At 45.0% G+C, this 21506-nt stretch overlaps 1 protein-coding gene and 1 non-coding gene across 2 annotated transcripts in view; both read left to right on the forward strand.

Annotated features, from left to right (window-relative positions):
- The window catches only part of LOC126271871 (ras-related protein Rab-23), a 442999-nt gene that overhangs the window by 248454 nt on the left and 173039 nt on the right, over positions 1-21506 (forward strand). The window lies entirely within an intron of this gene.
- Trnat-ugu (transfer RNA threonine (anticodon UGU)) lies at positions 15988-16061 on the forward strand. Its single transcript has one exon. It is a non-coding gene; the product is annotated as a tRNA-Thr (tRNA).

The following is a 21506-nucleotide window of genomic DNA, read 5'->3' on the forward strand; positions in this document are numbered from 1 at the left end:
CCACCATTGACGAGAAGTTTTCAATTGGTGAGAGATCTGGAGAATATGCTGGCCAGGGCAGCAGTCGAACATTTTCTGTATCCAGAAAGGCCCGTACAGCACCTGCAACTTGCGGTCGTGCATTATCTTGCTGAAATGTAGGGTTTCGCAGGGATCGTATGATGGGTAGAGCCACGGGTCGTAACACAACTGCAATGTAACGTCCACTGTTCAAAGTACCGTCAACGCGAACAAGAGATGACCGAGACGTGTAACCAATGACACCCCATACCATGACGCCGGCTGATAGGCCAATATGGCGATGACGAATACACGCAGCCGGCTTGTGTGGTCGTTCGGTTCTAGGCGCTTCAGTCTGGAACTGCGTGACCGCTACGGTCGCAGGTTCGAATCCTGCCTCGGGCATGGATATGTGTGATGTCTTAAGCTTAGTTAGGTTTAAGTAGTTCTAAGGTCTAGGGGACTGATGACCACACATGTTAAGTCCCATAGTGCTCAGAGCCCACGAATACACACTTCCAATGTGCGTTTACTGCGATAGCGCCAAACATGGATGCGACCATCATGATGCTGTAAACAGAACCTGGATTCATCCGAAAAGATGACGTTTTGCCATTCGTGCACCCAGGTTCGTCGTTGAGTACACCATCGCAGGAACTCCTGTCTCTGATGCAGGATCAAGGGTAACCGCAGCCATGGTCTCCGAGCTGATAGTCCATGCTTCTGCAAACGTCGTCGAACTGTTCGTGCAGATGGTTGTTGTCTTGCGAACGTCCCCATCTGATGACTCAGGGATCGAGTCGTGGCTGCACGATCCGTTAGAGCCATGTGGATAAGATGCCTGTCATCTCGACTGCTTGGCCGTTGGGATGCAGCACGGTAATAACTCTCCTGAACCCGCCGATTCCACATTCTGCTAACAGTCATTGGATCTCGACCAACGCGAGCATCCATGCCACGATACGATAAACCGCAATCACCATAGGCTACAATCCAACCTTTATCAAAGTCGGCGTGATGGTACGCATTTCTCCTCCTTACACGAGGCATCGCAACAACGTTTCACCAGGCAACACCGGTCAACTGCTGTTTGTGTATTAGAAATCGGTTGAAAACTTTCCTTATGTCAGCACGTTGTAGGTGTCGCCACCGGCGCCAACCTTGTGTGAATGCTCTGAAAAGCTAATCATTTGCATATCACAGCGTCTTCTTCGGTTTAATTTCGCATCTGTAGCGCCTTATCTTCGTGGTGTAGCAATTTTAAAGGCCAGAAGTGTATCAGAAAATTCTGAGTAGGTACCAGGAATCCAGTCCGAGTCCTTCTGCACCAAATACAGAGGCTGCAGAGACGATCCTTCTAGTTAGATAGAGAAAAAATAAGGATAATCTTAGAATTACACACACAGGAACCACCTCAATTAGTTCTGTGTCACGATTTGCAACTACAACAATCTTTATACTGGATCGGTGCATTTGTTCGTAGCATTTTTCCATAAGTTTAATAAACAAATCAGGTACACATAAAAGATACTTTAATCATCAGTAATCTGTGACTACATTCCTGCGAAGTCTTTCTGTAATATATCAGAAGGAACATCCAGCTTCGCGTAGCCCTGTTACACGACCTCGTCCAAACTCAGTGAGGCGTTGATAATGGTGTCTTTGTTGCCTTAAGGCGTTCTTGACTAACATCAACTCACCGAGTCCAGTCTCAAAAATTCTTGTCTAATATCAACTCGCCGAGTCCTATCTCAAAGGTAACTAACGCTCACGACCGTCACAGCGTGGATTTAAAGTAGACTTATATAATTGTGAGGAAATGCGGTGCTTGTTTCAGCTTGAATCTATCAATCCACTGTCAAATTCTTCTTGCAGTATGATACTCTCATACCATCTTCAGGAACTTTCGATTATGTCGTACAACTCCTTCTTGGTGTTATGGTTTCTTTTCTGTCAATGGATTTTTAATATATACATCTTATATACAAAGTGGAGATACTGTTACCAAAAATCTCAGAAAGTACTTGACCGATTTACTTCAAATTTTACGCGTTACTGTAATAAACGTTTGGACGAATACAAAAGCATATATGTTGTTAACAAAACTTTCGAAAAGCTCTTGATCAATTTACTTCAAATTTTTACACGATACTCTAATAAACCGATGGACAAACAAAGGCTACATATTTTTAATGTATATGGCATGTAATTATATAGACACTCTGCAGTGGGGCAACGTTATTAGCAAAAACCTCGAAAAGATCTTGGCCGATTTACTTCCAATCTTTAAACATTGATATTATAAACGTTTGGACAGACATGGGATACATGTTTTCAATATATACAGATAAAACAATGGTAGCAGAAATCTCCAAAATTTCTTGATTTAGTTACTGCCAATTTGCACACGATAATCTAATAAACAACTGGACAGACATGGGCTGTAATATATATAGTTTCTGTTGAAACCGACTACAAGGAAGGAAATGATGTGCTATTTTGGTGCTGTGAAACTGTGCTGTTTAGATTTGTTTTTCTTTTTCTTTCCAGTTTCAGCTGTAGTAGTATGGAATTCAAATCATTAGACAAATTGTTTGTCTTATACACATTCCTTCTCATTATATATTATTTTAAACAATATTATACACATCTCTGTTCTGTTTTGTTTTCTTCCTCAGAGTCGGTTTTTAACAGGAAAGTTGTATTTTTGGCTGTGGGCTTATTATTGAAGTACTATTACAGAATCTGAATCGTATGAAACTTTTGAATCCTTTCCGTGTGCAGGTTAAAACTATGCAAAATACTGTCATTGAAGCTAGTATCCTCACAGATCCAGCATGTAAAGAAGTCTCTCATACCTCATATACCAATGATCTCAACTGATTTCTCCATTTATTGTAAGCGACTTCAGTTCATAATCCAGGTTTCTTTGACTATAACAGTAGACAAGGCTCAAGGTCAGCGAGAGGGAGAAAGAGGAAGCGGACGAAGAGGAGGGAGGGTTGGTAAATTGATGTAGAGAGGGGCTGCGAGAAAATACACAGGGAGAGGAGTGAAGAGGAGGTGAAGACAGATATGCAGAAGAGATGGACAGAGAGTAGTGGGGAGTCGGTAGTGGACGAGAGAGGGAAGGAGGAGGAAAAAAAGGAAGGTAGAGAAGAGAACGGACATAGAGAGGGGGGAGAAGGAGATCAGGGCGTATATCCAGTTCCGAACATACACTCCTGGAAATTGAAATAAGAACACCGTGAATTCATTGTCCCAGGAAGGGGAAACTTTATAGACACGTTCCTGGGGTCAGATACATCACATGATCACACTGACAGAACCACAGGCACATAGACACAGGCAACAGAGCATGCACAATGTCGGCACTAGTACAGTGTATATCCACCTTTCGCAGCAATGAAGGCTGCTATTCTCCCATGGAGACGATCGTAGAGATGCTGGATGTAGTCCTGTGGAACGTCTTGCCATGCCATTTCCACCTGGCGCCTCAGTTGGACCAGCGTTCGTACTGGACGTGCAGACCGCGTGAGACGACGCTTCATCCAGTCCCAAACATGCTCAATGGGGGACAGATCCGGAGATCTTGCTGGCCAGGGTAGTTGACTTACACCTTCTAGAGCACGTTGGGTGGCACGGGATACATGCGGACGTGCATTGTCCCGTTGGAACAGCAAGTTCCCTTGCTGGTCTAGGAATGGTAGAACGATGGGTTCGATGACGGTTTGGATGTACCGTGCACTATTCAGTGTCCCCTCGACGATCACCAGAGGTGTACGGCCAGTGTAGGAGATTGCTCCCCACACCATGATGCCGGGTGTTGGCCCTGTGTGCCTCGGTCGTATGCAATCCTGATTGTGGCGCTCACCTGCATGGCGCCAAACACGCATACGACCATCATTGGCACCAAGGCAGAAGCGACTCTCATCGCTGAAGACGACACGTCTCCATTCGTCCCTCCATTCACGCCTGTCGCGACACCACTGGAGGCGGGCTGCACGATGGTGGGGCGTGAGCGGAAGACGGCCTCACGGTGTGCGGGACCGTAGCCCAGCTTCATGGAGACGGTTACGAATGGTCCTTGCCGATACCCCAGGAGCAACAGTGTCTCTAATTTGCTGGGAAGTGGCGGTGTGGTCCCCTACGGCACTGCGTAGGATCCTACGGTCTTGGCGTGCATCCGTGCGTCGCTGCGGTCCGGTCCCAGGTCGACGGGCACGTGCACCTTCCGCCGACCACTGGCGACAACATCGATGTACTGTGGAGACCTCACGCCCCACGTGTTGAGCAATTCGGCGGTACGTCCACCCGGCCTCCCGCATGCCCACTATACGCCCTCACTCAAAGTCCGTCAACTGCACATAAGGTTCACGTCCACGCTGTCGCGGCATGCTACCAGTGTTAAAGACTGCGATGGAGCTCCGTATGCCACGGCAAACTGGCTGACACTGACGGCGGCGGTGCCCAAATGCAGCGCAGCTAGCGTCATTCGACGGCCAACACCGCGGTTCCTGGTGTGTCCGCTGTGCCGTGCGTGTGATCATTGCTTGTACAGCCCTCTCACAGTGTCCGGAGCAAGTATGGTGGGTCTGACACACCGGTGTCAATGTGTTCTTTTTTCCATTTCCAGGAGTGTATTTAGCAACTGCGAAGCATTGCCGGGTTCACAAGTACATATTATATTCTCTAAGCATCTTAAGGTGGTTGTAGAATGAAGTTATTTCGGTAGCACGCTAACTGGCCGAAGGATCAGCCGAGGACTGCTGCGAAGTCAGCCTGCTTTGGCGTGCTGAGCGTCATATCCCCTCTCCGTTGCGTGCCTGGTGACACACGGGCCGGGTGGACGCCAAACACACGTGCCGTCGCTTCCCACGAACTCCGCTGTCCGATGGAGTTCGGTGAAGTACTGTGTATACGTATCAGATACACGGAGGTGAAAACGTGAAGTGTGCAGGTTATTAACAAACAACTCGTGCTAGCTACACACAAAATCTTGCCATTGTATTTCCATAAAACGTGAAATGAGCGATGCATTGACACGTCAGCATTAAAATTAGTATGTAAATCACAGTTCACCGAAACATCATTCCCGTTACATAACATGTCATGCCTACTAGGGCGCCGCAAGACTATCAGTAGCCAACGCATGAAACGAACTGATCACAAGCGCAACAGGTGTCGCTGTAGTACACACATTCTATCAGTAAAAGTCAAATACGTAATTTAAAAACAAACATGATTCCAGATATATATATATAAAAAATTGTGAAATGTTTTAGGCGCTGAGTCCGGAACCGCGCGACTGCTACGGTCGCAGGTTCGAATCCTGCCTCGGGCATGGATGTGTGTGATGTCCTTAGGTTAGTTAGGTTTAACTAGTTCTAAGTTCTAGGGTCTAATGACCTTAGAAGTTGAGTCCCATAGTGCTCAGAGCCATCTGAACCATCTGTGAAATGTTTATAAATACTTTTCATAATTTCTTAATGACAGAATACCGCTAAGTATTGTGTTCCACAGAAAAATGGACTTCACAAACGGACAGACGGATAAAAAAATGACCAAAACTATTTTTTCGTGCTATATAATTCAAATTAAAAATTTTCCAATTTTTTCCGTTACTTGTGCTGTTAAATCTTGCTTCTTGCCAAATTTCATGAATCTAGGTCCACGGGAAGGATCCTATGGGTTTTGATGAGCTCCAAGTATCAAAATATGTGACGTACATAGCCGTATCTTTTGATCGCTTAGACTTAGAAGCTTAAATTTTTTACGCCAGCAAGAAACCAAAGACCGTAATATATGACAAAAATCTGAACTTGATTCGTCTATCTGTTCCTGAGAAAATGAGTTCTTGACAGACAAGCGAACGGACGGACGAACGGACAAGGAAGCGATCCTGTAGCGATTTTTACACGCTGAGGCATCATATTTAGTGCACCTAAAAATCAGCCGATGTGATAGCCTATATCAGGGCCATGAATACTACGTGGGACACCAACGGAAGATAAAAATAATTTCAGTCCGCGTCTTAGACTGAGTAGAAGGACGCCTGTAGACAAAGAATGTTGAACATTAGAAACCAAAATGTAATCCTCACTCACAAACCTATGGAAGCTCATTCATTGCATTATGTTAATATAAGTTACGGACTAATATATAACTCAACGCCTAGGAATATGGTATCTGTCTTAATACAACTTACAAAAAGGTTATCCACTATAGATGGAAACTGGAATAACCCATAGGATACGCCACAGACGCGGAAAAAGCCAGAATAATTAATAAAAGAATGTTTAGAGGCATCCCTAAATAAATCGTTTTATTACGCCACTGTAGCTAGCGGTCTACATGCAGCAGCGTTGAGTTGAAAGTACTGAAGTAGCCGGCACATGTATGACAGTTACAGCACCTCTTCTAACTTTATTACAGCTCTGAAGTTGGTAACGTAGTTTTTCCGAAACCGGTTATCTATAACAAAAAAAAAAAAAATTATAGCGATCTCGGCTAAGAAGTTTTCTTCTCCTACGTAATCACTACAGATCGCCGCTTCGAGCTCAACATGAGTGAAGTAATGTGCTAGGTTTATATCTTGCGTTTCGTATCAAAATAAGCTACGTGACTGGATCGTTCTGCAATAAATGCACTGCATTTCCTTATAGAGTATTAGGGTTGGAAGTGAAGAGTTTGGACAGAAATATAGAAACATGGCGAGAAATGCACGCTTGAATATAAATGCCGGTGCTAGCCAAACCTGCAAGTTGCGTCGATAGGTGTTCGACAACGACTGGCACGTGTGCAATATCCTCGCTACATTAATTGTGTCAGAGCTGAGTGAATTCGAACGCTGGCAAGTTGATGGTGCTCATATGGTGGGCGATACCGTAACCAAAGTAGTGTCTGGTATTTCAAGAGGCACCGTACCGAAGATTTATACCGCTTACAGGGAACGGTCACAGCCGGTCGCGGTGGCCGAGCGGTTCTAGGCACTTCAGTCCGGAACCGCGCGACTGCTACGTCGCAGGTTCGAATCCTGCCTGGGGCATGGATGTGTGTCATGTCCTTAGGTTAGTTAGATTTAAGTAGTTCCAAGTTCTAGGGGACTGATGACCTCCGATTTTAAGTCCCCTAGTGCTCAGAGCCATTTGAACCACTTTTGGAACGGTCACAAAGCGGACGAGTTGCTATTAAGTTCCTATGGGACCAAACTGCTAAGGCAATCGGTCCCTAGGCTTACACACTGCTTAATCTAACTTAGGATAAGGAGAATAGACACACCCATGCCCGAGGGAGGACTCGAACCTCCGACGAGGGGAACCGCGCGAACCGTAACAAGGCGCCATAGACCACGCAGCTACGCGGTCGGAAGTGTATGTTTGACTGATCGTGACGGTCAGCCATTGACGACGATTGTGACCAAAAATAAGAGGACGGCAGCTGAAAAAGTCACTGCAGGACTGAATGTCGTATTTGCGAAACCTGTCAGCACCAGAACAACACGAATCGAGCCCCGTAAACAGGGAACTACAGGGCGAGTTGCAATTCCAAAACCACACATCAGTGAACAAATTCCCGTAACAGCAGAAGGCGGTGCTGGAAAGTCATTTGTCGGATGATTTGCGTCACACTGTTTCCAGCTTCCGGCCGAGTCTACGTCCAATGAGTGAAACTTAGGGAGGTTTGGTGACGATTTGGGCAGCTATACCTTGGTATTCGCTGGGCCTCATGGCTACTCCGGCAACGGCCTTGCCTCAGTGGATACTCCAGTTCCCGTGAGATCATCGGAGTTCAGCGCTGTCGGGCGTGGCCGGCACTTGGATGGGTGACCATTCAGCCGCCCTGCGCTGTTGCAATTTTTTGGGGTGCACTCAGCCTCGTGATGCCAATTGAGGAGCTCCTCGACTGAATAGTAGCGGTTCCGGTCAAAGAAAACCATCATAACGACCGGGAGAGCGGTGTGCTGACCACACGCCCCTCCTATCCGTATCCTCAACTGAGGATGACACGGCGGTCGGATGGCCCCGATGGGCCAATTGTGGCCTGAGGACGGAGTTCTCCTCCTCCATGGCTACTCCGTATGGTCCCATTACTGCAAAGAATTATGTGACCGTTTTGGCTGATCAGATCCATTCCATGTTACGATGGTTGTTCCCCAGTGGTGATGCTCTGTTCGAAGAGTAGAGCCCCTGTAACACTGCTCGCATCGTCAAGGATGGATTTGTGATCAGGAGGATAAACTGTCGCACCTCCCATGGTCGCTATGGTCACCAGATGTCAATACCATTCAGTCTTTGTGGTCTACTTTGGAGATAAGAGTGTGTGATCGCTATCTACCTCTAACATCGTTACCTGAAAGTGCGACTATTTTGAAGGAAGAGTGGCATAAGATTCCGTTGACACTCGATCTGTTTTTATCCATTCCGAGTCGATTGGAACTTTGAGTGTTAACGATTTTCCTACATCGCCCCCGGGCATGGTAATGTGTTCTTTTTGGTGTTTCCATATGTTTGTCCATCACCCCGTACCTTATCCTAGACGGCAAATTTTAAACATAAATTAAATTAACATCGGAAAAGCCCCAAGTTGATATAGTAGGACCGCTAATGTTCTCATTATAAACAAACGTTTAACAAATAGGTTAATAGGCATTATCAGATTGTTCACTGGCGAGGTGGTTGTCAGTGGGAAAGTATCGTCGCTAAATGAACACAAGAATTAGACAGAACGTCATTTAGATTTGATGTAGTGAATAGAGCCTCAAAGTTGTGAACAAATCAATGAGAATTTTCAGAAAATAAATGCGTGATGTAACGACTGGCAGTTATCTCTCAATATTAGTAAGTGTAACCTACTGCGTATAACAAGGGGAAAATCCCCATTAATGTACGAGTACTAAATATAAATGGTCAGTCTTTGGAAGCGGTAACATCCGTCAAGTATCTGGGTTTGACTATTCGAAATGACCTCAAGTGCAACGATCAGATTACACAAGTAACGGGTAAGGCGAACTCTAGATTCCCGTTTGTTGGTAGAATCCTGAAGCGATGCAGTCCTCCAACAAAGGAAATAGCTTACAATAGTGAAAAGTCCTAGAGTACTGATCGTCTGTATGGGACCCTTACCAGTTGGATCTGATTCAAGTGATTGAGACTAGATTCGTGACTAACATTTAGCCATCGCGAGAGCGTTACAAATCTCATAGAAAGTTTGAAGTGGGACACACTTGCAGATAGACGGCGCGCTAAACGGAAGGGGCTGCTCACTAAATTCCGAAATCCGATCTTCATCGAGGATGTAGAGCATATATTATTACCACTAACTTTCAAATCGCGCAGTGATTACCATTCAAAGATAAAGCAAATTAGAGCTCGTACTGAGGCGTCCAGACAGTCGTTTTACCCTGCGCATACCGCGAGTGGAACAGAATGGAGAAACTATGACTTTAGATCGAATTGTGCCCTCCGCCACACACCACTTGGTGGCTAGCGGAGTATATATGTAGATGTAGAAAGAAAGTGGATACAAAGAAGAAATTCCCATAAATAGTAGCTTTTGTATGTCACCGCGTTTCCGCCGTGCCTTTCTAGTGGTAATTTATTGTACTAATGAGTATGATGATTCCATCTTTACCGGTGCCGAAAGAACGAACGACAACCGCCGTAAACAAGCAACACCATTGGACTAACCCGCAACTGCTTGTGTTGGCATATACGGTTAAGTGTCGTCGCGATAACCGACTCCTGCTGGACACGCAAGGGCTTTAGTGGCCATTGCGGCTGGACTTACTGGCTGACCTCAGCAGCACTCGAAATAAAACTCTATTCTCGTGTGCTGGCCAAGTTTTAGCGATCGAAGTTTGCAGGGTGGCAGTTACAGCGGGGCGCTTCTGGGTACATGTCCGAGTTCGGCGAAGCAGGCTGAAAGTGTCCGGAGTGCGGTCGAAGTATTGTGCTACGCGAAATCGCGGACGTGAACAGCCAATTGTGTAAAACACGGAGTACATGTATGAAGCGGCTTACCGTTCATGATAATGACGAACCACAAAGAAAAAATAATTCAAAATGTGTCCGAGGTAGCATACATTAGTGCCGTAGTGCCAATTATTACGTCATACTTGATTAGAGTATTAACTTGGCATCTGCGTGTGCTTACATACCCACTATTTAGTGTACAGCAGGGGATATTTCGTAACATTGCTTCTACGAGAAACTACCTGGCAAATAATGTAAATTGGAAGTTTGTGGTAAGAACTATGGAACCAAACTGCTGAGGTCATCGCTCCCTTAGGCTTACACACTACTTAATCTAACTTACGCTAAGGAAAACACATACATCCATGCCCGAGGGAGGACTCGAACCTCCGACTATGGGATGGTAAATACTCTTTAGGGTTCCTTGCCTCAATCTGTAGAAACGGATCCCCTAAAGGGTCGGGTTGTTGTTCCTCTCTCTCTCTCTCTCTCTCTCTCTCTCTCTCTCTGTGTGTGTGTGTGTGTGTGTGTGTGTGTGTGTGTGTGTGTGTGTCTGTGTCTGACAGTTAAGAACTCATTTTCTCAGGAACGTAAGGTCTTTGGTTTCTTGGTGGCGTAAAAATTTTAAGCTCCTAAGTCAATGCAGTCAAAAGATACGGCCAAGCATGTCATATTTTGATCTCACTCATCAAAACCTGGAGCACACTTCCTGTTGACATAGAATCATGAAATTTGACAAGAAGCAAGCTTTCGCAGTACAAGTAAAGGAAAAAAATTCAGAAGGTTGTTAATTTGCAATTATGTAACGCAGAAAATATTTTTAGACTTTTTTTTATCCGTCTGTCCATTTGTATGTTGGTACGTTATGACCATTTTTCGCTGGAACAGTTTAGCGTGTCGAGTTCAAATTTATATCACACACGGATGTCGGGTCCCTTGGCACTGTTAAAATTTTAAGATTCTAACTCAACGTAATAAAAAAATACAGCCATTTGTGGCACATATTTTGGTACTCAAAAACTCGCTCATAAAAACCAGTATGACTTTAGCGCGAATAGTGCCCTTCGCCACACACCGCTTGGCGGATAGCGGAGTATATATGTAGATGTAATTGGGGTGACCTGTCTTAGCTGCCTAACCTTGCGTTGTGTGCACGTGGTGTGTGTGTGTGTGTGAAATGAATAGACAAGAAAGTCCAGAAATGTTAGTAAGTATTTATAAGACTTTATGTGGTGATAAAAGATAGGCATTTCTCTTGTTAGCTCTTAAGGACCATGAATACATTTACGTATATTTATATTAATACCTTTCAGATTTACTAACTTAGTCAGCACACCGCTCTCCCGGTCGTTACGATGGTGTTCTTGACCGAAGCCGCTACTATTCGGTCGAGTAGCTCCTCAAATGGCACCACGAGGCTGAGTGCACCCCGAAAAATGGCAACAGCACATGGCGGCCTGGATGGTCACCCATCCAAGTGCCGACCACGCACGACGGCGCTTAACTTAAGTGATCTCACGGGAACCGGTGTAGCCACTGCGGCAAGGTCGTTGCCAACTTAACAACCCGGACGTATTAATTTGTTGTATCAGTTTCTCGTGAAAGAAACGCAAAAGTACTGAAGTGGAGTCGGTCTGTCCATTGGCGTGAACCAAATACTGATTAGAAAATTACCAGCTGTTTTACTGTGCATCGGTGAACCTGCAGTATCGCAGCAAAGAAGTCCGACATTCAATTAACTATGCAACATAACGTCATTGATCCACTGCGTTATGCACTCAACTTTTGAAATTTACGTTAGAGCACCTCTGTGTAGCTTTGCCCTTCCCACCAACAGAAAATAAAACAGGAATTAAAAAGCACTGCTCGGTTAACTTCAGGTTACTGAGTTGACTTCCTGCTGCGAAGTGATAGGTTATTGCGACTGTATTTGCGTTCTCCATCTTCTTTCCGCCTTCTCAAGGAGGCAAGGTAGCCGGTTACAACTCCGCGTATGCAGATTGTCGAGCAGGCCAGACAGTTTCCGATTAGGTGCCGGTGACCCAGAAAGGACCCCGCTCGCGGCTAGCGACCGACCAGACGCACACGTATTCCCAGAAGGCCGTGCGCCGCTCTGCGGCGTAGCGTCCCGTTGCGCTCGCCTGGACCCGGAGCCAGCCTCCGGCAGGGAATGCGGAACACGGCCGCGCAGCTGGCGCAGGCCCCACTGCGGCGGCCTCGCCCTCCGCAGCCCACGCGACGGGCCAACCGAACCTACCGATGCCAGGCGACGAATTCGTCTCGTGACGTAGTTGGTTCAAATGGCTCTGAGTACTATGGGACTTACCTTCTAAGGTCATCAGTCCCCCAGAACTTAGCAGGCCGCGGTGGCCTACCGGTTCAGGCGCTCAGTCCGGAACCGCGCGACTGCTACGGTCGCAGGTTCGAATCCTGCCTCGGGTATGGATGTGTGTGATGTCCTTAGGTTAGTTAGGTTTAAGTAGTTCTAAGTTCTAGGGGACTGATGACCACAGATGTTAAGTCCCATAGTGCTCAGAGTCATTTTTCCCTCCATAACTTAGAACTACGTAAACCTAACGAACCTAAGGACATCACACACATCCATCCCCAAGGCAGGATTCGAACCTGCGACCGTAGCGGTCGCGCGGCTCCAGACTGTAGCGCCTAGAACCGCTCGGCCACTCCGGCCGGCAAGGAACCCTGGATCCGCGCGTGATGCCAGTATGCAGTTTTTTCACACGTGTAAATTTACAAATGTGTGGTATTGCCGAGAGAAGATACAGGTTCACTGATAAACGGGTCCTCGCTAATCCGTTGTGCAAAGTTTGTCTCGTTACAATCTGCCCGCTGACGCACGTTAGACTTAGCGCGTCACGGCATCACGTATAACGAGATCGTGGAACTTCCGAATTGCTGTACCGTTAACTATAAGATGGTCCGCCCCTAGTCAGCGCGGCGGAATGTCGTAACTAACGGCCCGGGTTCTATTCGCGGCTGGGGCGGAGATTTTCTCCGCTCAGGGACAGGGTGTTGTTTTGTCCTAATCATCATTATTTCATCCCCATCGACACGCAAGCTGCCAAAGTGGCGTCAGCTCGAAGGACTTGCACCCGGCGAACGGTCTATCCGACGGGAGGCCCTAGCCACACTGCGTTTCCAACGACAAGACACCTCTATGTGAGAGATGGTGCGACAACATACCACATTATATCGTTAGGCAAGACTCCAGGAAGACCATCGCCGACAGATTTGACGAAACTGAAAGTGAATTTAAGCGAATCACCGAGCCACAGCCACAGTCTGAGCGCCACTGGCCAACTCCAACATCTGGAACAGCGGAATCCGATTTTTTCTGTTAAAATAGCAGAACTGTTTAAATATTGTCTCACAGTCACAGTCAAATCAGCACCCACGACAAAAGTGGTGTGTTGTTAAAAAGCTAGAGTGAATAACATCTGTCAACAGGAGCTATCTGGAAGATTTGATATTCGTCCGCTGAGATAAGCGGAGCGTTAAGACGCCCACGAAAAGATTATGGAGAATCATCGGAGTCTGCAAAATTCAAGGTTTTCCTGCCGTTCATTAAAGACGTTAATAGCCACATAGAAAAGAAATTGACGAAACGGAATATCGGAGCAATCTACAAACTCACCCGGAATGTACAGGAACACTAAGGATCGGCCAATGATGTTGACAGATCTCTGGGAATACCGGAAAAGAGCAGGAGTTTAGTGTGGCCGAGCGGTTCTAGGCGCTACGGTCTGGAACCGCGCGACCGCTACGGTCGCAGGTTCGAATCCTGCCTCGGGCATGGATGTGTGTGATGTCCTTAGTTAGGTTTAAGTAGTTGTAAATTCTAGGGGACTGATGATCTCAGAAGTTAAGTCCCATAGTGCTCAGAGCGATTTGAACCGTATGAAGCAGAAGTTTACAGGATACGTTGTGCTTGTGGCGACGCGTAGGTGGGTACTACTAAAAGAACGATCTGAAAAGAACTACAGAGTCCAGCAGAAAGACCTCCCGTACATGGAGAAGTCGCTGTCTGAGTTGTGGTGGACATACTGATGTGGAGGGGGTATCGATCGGTAATTTTTAGAAGTAGCAATATCTTGGCTAGGTGAACATCTTGCCTTTGTTGTGGAGGAATACATTCTGAGTGATGATTCTGTAATTACTACTCAGCGAGAATTTTGCATTCAGTTCGAATTTAGCCGATATGATTCTGTTTGTGATGGAAAAACTATAGAATTTTGGTATGAAACATGAGAACATTGGGTTCTGCGCTGAAAAGAAAAGCTGCTGCAGACCTCTGACTGTAACAACGTGTGGAAGTGTCTGTCCTGCAATCTCCGAAGCGTTCAGCATTTACACAAGTAGCTGCCCTGGAATTTAAGAATAATCCTGTTCAGAGATGACCACATGCGTCCATACAAAATGATGGTTGAAACTTCCTGGCAGATTAAAACTGTGTGCCCGACCGAGACTCGAACTCGGGACCTTTGCCTTTCGCGGGCAAGTGGTTTATCAACTGAGCTACCGAAGCAGTTGGAAGAGCACTTGCCCGCGAAAGGCAAAGGTCCCGAGTTCGAGTCTCGTTCGGGCGCACAGTTTTAATCTGCCTGGAAGTTTCATATCAGCGCACACTCCGCTGCAGAGTGAAAATCTCATTCTGAAAATGATGGTTACCCATTCCCCGTGGTGCTGTTTTGCTTTCTTCTGATGAAGCCCGCTTCCACCTGTCAGGTACTGTAAAAAAACAAAATTTCCGCTATGGGGTTGCAGAAACCGTCCAGGAACTTCACAGCCGTCGTGCGACAGTGTGGTGCGTCGTTGCTGAATTTGGTGTTTTCCAAGAAGTTGGCGTAACGGTAATTGTTAATTCAGATCGCTGCTGTCACATGACACAGACCTTCATCCGAGTATCTTGGGGACCACGAAGAGGGAGAAGTCTGGTTCGATAAAGACGGAGTCACAGCTCTCACTTCTCGGCATAAATTTTGAGCGAGTTGCGTCATAGATTTCATCTCTCTTTAAGAGAAGACATCGCCTGGCCCACAAAGTGATTTTTTTTTCTTTGGGGACACTTAAAGGCTCAAGTGTACAAACATCGCCCCACAACTCTGCAAGCACTTAGAGAGACAATTACCGAAGATGTGACTGCCATTGCACTGGATATTGAACGAAGAACTATGGACAACTTCCGGAAAAGACTCCGTCAATGTGTCAACAGTGGAGAACGCCATTTACCGGACATATTTTTTTTAAAATCAGCTAATGTAAAATGAGATAATGACATATTATTTGTTGTTCACAGATAAAAATGTTTTGTCTGTATCTTTGTATGCAGCTACTTGTTGAAATTCGGGAGGTCTTTTTGCGAAACTCTGTAGAACAGTAGAGGGGCAAATGTAAAAATGATGGGGAGGGGGAGACAAATCAGCTGTTGCACTATATGCTTCGCAGCCAGGAGACAACCGGATTCTGTCTGGTAAGAAACAAGCGAATATTATGAAAGGCTACACAGAGTGGCCATAGAGATTACTAAACACTGCAGTAATTTTCATCGGAAAGAGAAGGGTCTGAGACTGAATGTTATCTGGATTTCGGTGCTTAAGAAAATATGTACTATTCTTCCACTATGGGGTTAGGACAACAGCGGACGAGAGCAACCGACAATGGCAAATTGCCCTCGAGTTTTCAAAACACGTGACGTCACACCTCTGCTCGGAAGGACGCGAAAATAAAATTCGAACAATATATATATATATATATATATATATATATATATATATATATATATATATATATATATAAAAGGCTCATCGGCCACTTGACCATCTTCTTCTTCTGTGCACAAACAGTGCCCGAACTCACGGGAATCGTCAACGCGCCGCGAGCAATGGGTATAATGGGCGGGGGCACTACGAATGTAGTGCGGGACAATACGTTGAGAATGTGGGTTTCGTGGGAGGCGTGCCAGAGATAAATCCCTGCAGTCGCGCTATCCTCTGTCTCCTCGGTGGCTCAGATGGATAGAGCGTCTGCCATGTAAGCAGGAGATCCCGGGTTCGAGTCCCGGTCGGGGCACACATTTTCATCTGTCCCCGTTGACGTATGTCAACGCCTGTAAGCAGCTAAGGGTGTTCATTTAATTGTAATTTCATAAAATTACCCCAAGGTCTGCAACTGACCGAAAAAGGAACAACGTATCTTTAAAATGTCGTCCGCGGAAGGGTCCTCTGGAAAAGTTATGCAGCGTAGGTGTATATATGCCTATATACAGCGCTGGTTGTTTCCAGCGCTCCAGGAGCTGCACCGGCGTGCTGGGGGAGTGACTTGCGATGTAACCTTCGATTTCCGGCGGTAAGCTATCAAAAGAGGACGAAGGTCGTATCTGATCAATACTTCGGATGATAAATGATTTCTCCAGGAGCAGCGGTCGTATGGAGGACCTAGCGGCGACCTTACATAATGCGTAGAAGCTATGGTGGTTCGTAGATGAGGCGAAACTTGGGTCTGGGTACCAACGCACCTTTTGCGTTTTGTAAAGATAGTGTTGTCTCCTGGAACATTGAATCCTGAACAACAAGGTTACTTGTATCTCTCTGCTTGCATTATCGGCATTGTTGCAACTTCTTATACATCGTTATGGGGAGTACGTTACATTCTTCTGCTGGTACATGTGCACCTTGTGGCCTGTATATAGACAGTTAGAGAAGTTAAGTGTATCTCCAGGAATTGTTCTGGTGTGAGAGCATGTGTTGCCGAGTCATTTTTTGTGACAGGCTTGAACAGCACTCCATCTAACGTAACAAGATTTCAGAGAATCTGTACACTGTAATCAGACTGAAATGAGCAAAACCTATTCTTCCAAGTAATATCTAACGGAGTCTTTAATCAGATATATGATTTGATCTAATCATTTTGGTCTAATAGAAATCCGTGTGCTAAAATCGACTGCAAACGGTCAACATAATCGAATACGACATCGTGTGAGCGTAAAGGAGGCGTTACGTGATAGTCGTTCTAATGTTCTCAGTACATCATTTTTTTTAACCTGATCAAATAAAGGAATTCTGGCCCAGTCTTACATCGGACCTCTATTTATCACAGACAGTATTTTTACGTCACAGTTCCTTAAGAAAGATGATAATTTTAATATGATAAATAGTAATGAAATGGTATTCATAGACTTAAAAATGATTTGAATATATCTAAGGGCAGTGTCAATAATAATTCTGAGACATACTAGCAATAATACTAACGGTTCCGCTGCTGCTGCTGATGATAATAATAATAATAATAATAATAATAATAATAATGTATGATGACGATTGTCTTGATGATGATGTGGTAGTAACAGACGTAGAATGTGTTTATTGGTGTACAGAAGTGAAATTTTCTGATAGTGAGTTGTAAGACAAGAGACATTTTTTTAGACAGCCTATTCCCTGAGTTTTGTGAAATGAGGATGGTCTGGTTGGAAAGTAGGATACTTGGTTTTACGGGATTCACGAGAGCGTACAAGAACCAGTGCAGACGTCGTTGTAGCTGTAGTAGGTATTCCATTGACTTTCTTTTAATGCCGGTGCTGTTATTCTGTTCTCTGATATATTGAGGGATCTCATTCAGAGTCAGGTCTTGCTACTGTAAGAGACTCCGAACAAATGACTGAACGATGCGGATAGACTGTTCGCTGACGGACGGTACCGAAATGCTGAATTACTCGGATGGGATGAGTGGCAGCTATCTTTAATCCGAAAAGATATAATACAGTGGTCATAACGAAGAAGGAAGTCTGTAGTGTTAGATTACATGATTACTTGTAGTCTTTTTGATCCTGTCACGTCAATTCAGTATACAGGAAAATGCTAAGACTCAGATTGAAATGGAACGAAAACGTGATATCAGTATTAGGGAAGGAGGATGAAAAATGTCGATTCGTTGGAAGGGTTATGCGAAAGAGCGGAGCATCTGCAACGAGTAACTAGTTCTAGATTACTGCTCCAGCGTTCAGAGCCAATATCGAGTAGACATTTCGACTGAAGAAGAACGAATTAGAGATTCATTTCAACGGCAGATGTTAAGTCCCATAGTGCTTAGAGCCATTTTTTTAGAGGTGCTCCGGGAACGTAACTGAACGTCTTTGGAACAAAGGCGACGTGGTTGTCACGAAACCTTGTCGAGTAAATTTAGAAACCTGGTATTGGAGGAAGGCTGTGCAACGATTGTCCTATCACCACTGTAGGCCTCTGTGCCGCATAGGACTCCAGCGAATAAAATAAGAGAGACTTGAAGGCATACAGACAAATTAATTTTCTCTTGCACAGTTCGCGAATAGAATACGACAAATAATCACTTATGGTGGTACGAAATATCCTCCGCCACGCGCTGTGTAGTAGCTTGCGGTCTGTATACAAATGTACATGTAGAAACACATGAAGCGAAAGGTTATTTACAAAGTGTACAGATGCCAGACCGCAGTTCTAAAAGGAGAAAGATGTGAAAGGAGAGCTTAGTTGTGAAGTGGAGTAATAACATTGCTGTAGCAATGATGTTATTCAGTCCGTATTTAGCAAGCAGGACAAGAAGCCAAGAACAACTTAGGAAAGGAAATTAACGTCCAGGTAGAAGAATTGCAAACATTCAGGTTCGCTGATGAACTTTTGATTACGTCAAATGCAGCAAAGGATATGGAAAATTAGTTGAATGGAGTGGATAGTGTCTTGAAAAGAGGTTAAAAGATGAATATCAGCAAAAATAATCCAACAGTAATGCAATGAACTCTAAGTAAATCAGGTGATACTGAGGGAGTTAGATTGCGAAATGAGACTGTAAAAGTAGTAGATGAATTTTGCTATTTGAGCACCAAAATAACTGAAGTCCAAAATATAAAGGATAAAATTCAGACTAGCAACAACAACAAAAGCATTTCTCAAAGAAATAAATCTGTTCATATTGAATAGGAATGTGTTAGGACGTAGCTTTCCCGAAGGTGAGTAAGGAGTGTAGCCTTGCACAGATGTGAAAGATGGACGATGAACAGTTCGGATAAGAAGAAAACGTAAGATGTTGAAATGTAGTACGGGAAAATGCCAAAAATTAGTTTGGTTGACCGAAAAACTGACGAATCTGTGTTGTTAGTAGGCTAGAATGGTCACACAGCCCCAGTTACAGGTGGCTTCCAAGGGCAACAAAAATGTAATATTCAGTATTTCATATAATTATTGACCAAATTTACAAATGTAAAACACTGTCGTAATCTTCTCATTAAGAGAGATAACCTTATAGTAAAGCTTAAGCACAATAAGTCTAATGATAATGTTAGAAACTATGTCTATGCCTTGAACGCATTGTAACTCCGGTGCGCACGAATCACCCAGACTTCACTGAGGTGACAAAAGTCATGGGATAGCGATATCTACATACACACATGGCGGTTATATCGCGTACATGAGGTATAAAAGGATAGTGCATTGGCGGAGCTTCATTTGTGCTCAGGCGATTCGTCTGGAAGGGTTTCCTACACGATGTGACTTCTGAAATTTTCCCGGCGTATTTGTTCTTCTAATAATTTCCGGGTATGCAGCCGGATCCCGTCGACATTCTGCCACGATATTTCGGCCCAGAGACGTTCGGCCATCATCAGGTGAGTACACAACTACTGAAGAGCCCAGGTGCAGTCGCGGTATTTATACCGATTCTCGCGCACGTGTTGACATGCGCGGCATAGCCGAGTTGTACGTGCTGCCCTCGGTGGTGAAAGTAAAAGATCATCTAGTCATTGAGTATCGAATGACGCTGTCTATTCCGCTGTGAATGTATAACTTTAATAACAGGATTCCAAGTTTTATCCAGTTGAAAGCCGTTGTCACGATTTATAAGATTATCGGCAAGACGTATTTCCACTGATTCCTTGATTACGGAATCCCAAAATCCGGAAACCGGAGCTAAAATTTTTGTTCCATTGTATTCCATTGAATGTCCCAATGAAATACAGTGCTCTGCTACTGCCGATTTTGACGGTTGCCGCAGACGGGTGTATCTTTCATGTTCTGTTCACCGTTCATGGACAGTTCTTGTCGTCTGGCCAATATATGCAGAGCCACATTCACAGGGAATTTTGTAGACGCCTGCTTTCTTCAGTTGTAAATCGTCTTTAACGGATCCAACCAGGGCCCGGTTCTTTGCTGGTGGACGGAAGATAACCTTGATTTTATTCTTCTTCAGTAATCGGCCTATTTTCGACGACACATTCCCGGCGTATGGAAGAAACGCAGTTGATTTAAAGTCGTCATCAGCGTCCTCAGTGCGCTGCTTCTTGTTGTGACAGTTGCGCATGGCCTTTCTTATTTGGCGTGAAGTGTAGCCATTCTCTTTAAAAACCTTCTCCAAGTGTTCTAATTGTGCGTGGAGGTTTTCATCGTCCGATATTACATGCGCTCGATGTATTAAGGTACTGAGAACGCCGGCTGTTTGTGCTGGGTGGTGGCAGCTTGACGCCTGGAGATACAGATCTGTGTGAGTCGGTTTCCTGTACACAGAATGTCCTAATGACCCATCATTTTTACGGCATACTAGCACGTCTAGAAATGGTAAAGTGCCATCTTTTTCAATCTCCATCGTGAATTTGATGTTCTCATGTAAAGAGTTTAAATGATGAAGGAATTTCTCCAGTTCCTGTCTGCCATGAGGCCATACAACAAAAGTATCATCTACGTACCGCCAGAAGACCGTAGGCTTTAAGACAGCAGACTCAAGTGCTTTCTCCTCAAAGTCCTCCATAAAGAGATTAGCTACCACAGGGGACAAAGGGCTCCCCATGGCGACGCCGTCTGTTTGTTCAAAGAATTCGTCATTGAATAGAAAGTACGTTGAGGAGAGTATATGTTCAAACAAGGCCGTCATTTCTGCACTGAATAAGTTACCAATAAGATGTAACGATTCCATTAAAGGCACTTTGGTAAATAGTGAGACCACATCAAAGCTGACTAATAAATCCGAACTGCTAAGCTTAACTTCCTTCAAGCGACTGACAAAATCCTCGGAATTACGTATATGGTGGCAACACTTACCCACATACGGCTTTAGTAGTGAGGCCAGATATTTTGCTGTAGAATAGGTGGCAGCACCAATATTACTCACTATTAATCGTAGTGGGGCACCATCCTTGTGTATCTTGGGAAGACCGTAGAGTCTTGGTGGTACTGCATTGTGTGGTCTCAATCTCTTGATCTACAAAATTCCCTGTGAATGTGGCTCTGCATATATTGGCCAGACGACAAGAACTGTCCATGAACGGTGTACAGAACATGAAAGATACACCCGTCTGCGGCAACCGTCAAAATCGGCAGTAGCAGAGCACTGTATTTCATTGGGACATTCAATGGAATACAATGGAACAAAAATTTTAGCTCCGGTTTCCGGATTTTGGGATTCCGTAATCAAGGAATCAGTGGAAATACGTCTTGCCGATAATCTTATAAATCGTGACAACGGCTTTCAACTGGATAAAACTTGGAATCCTGTTAT

This window comes from Schistocerca gregaria, chromosome 5, assembly GCF_023897955.1.
Source record: "Schistocerca gregaria isolate iqSchGreg1 chromosome 5, iqSchGreg1.2, whole genome shotgun sequence".
NCBI lineage: Eukaryota > Metazoa > Arthropoda > Insecta > Orthoptera > Acrididae > Schistocerca > Schistocerca gregaria.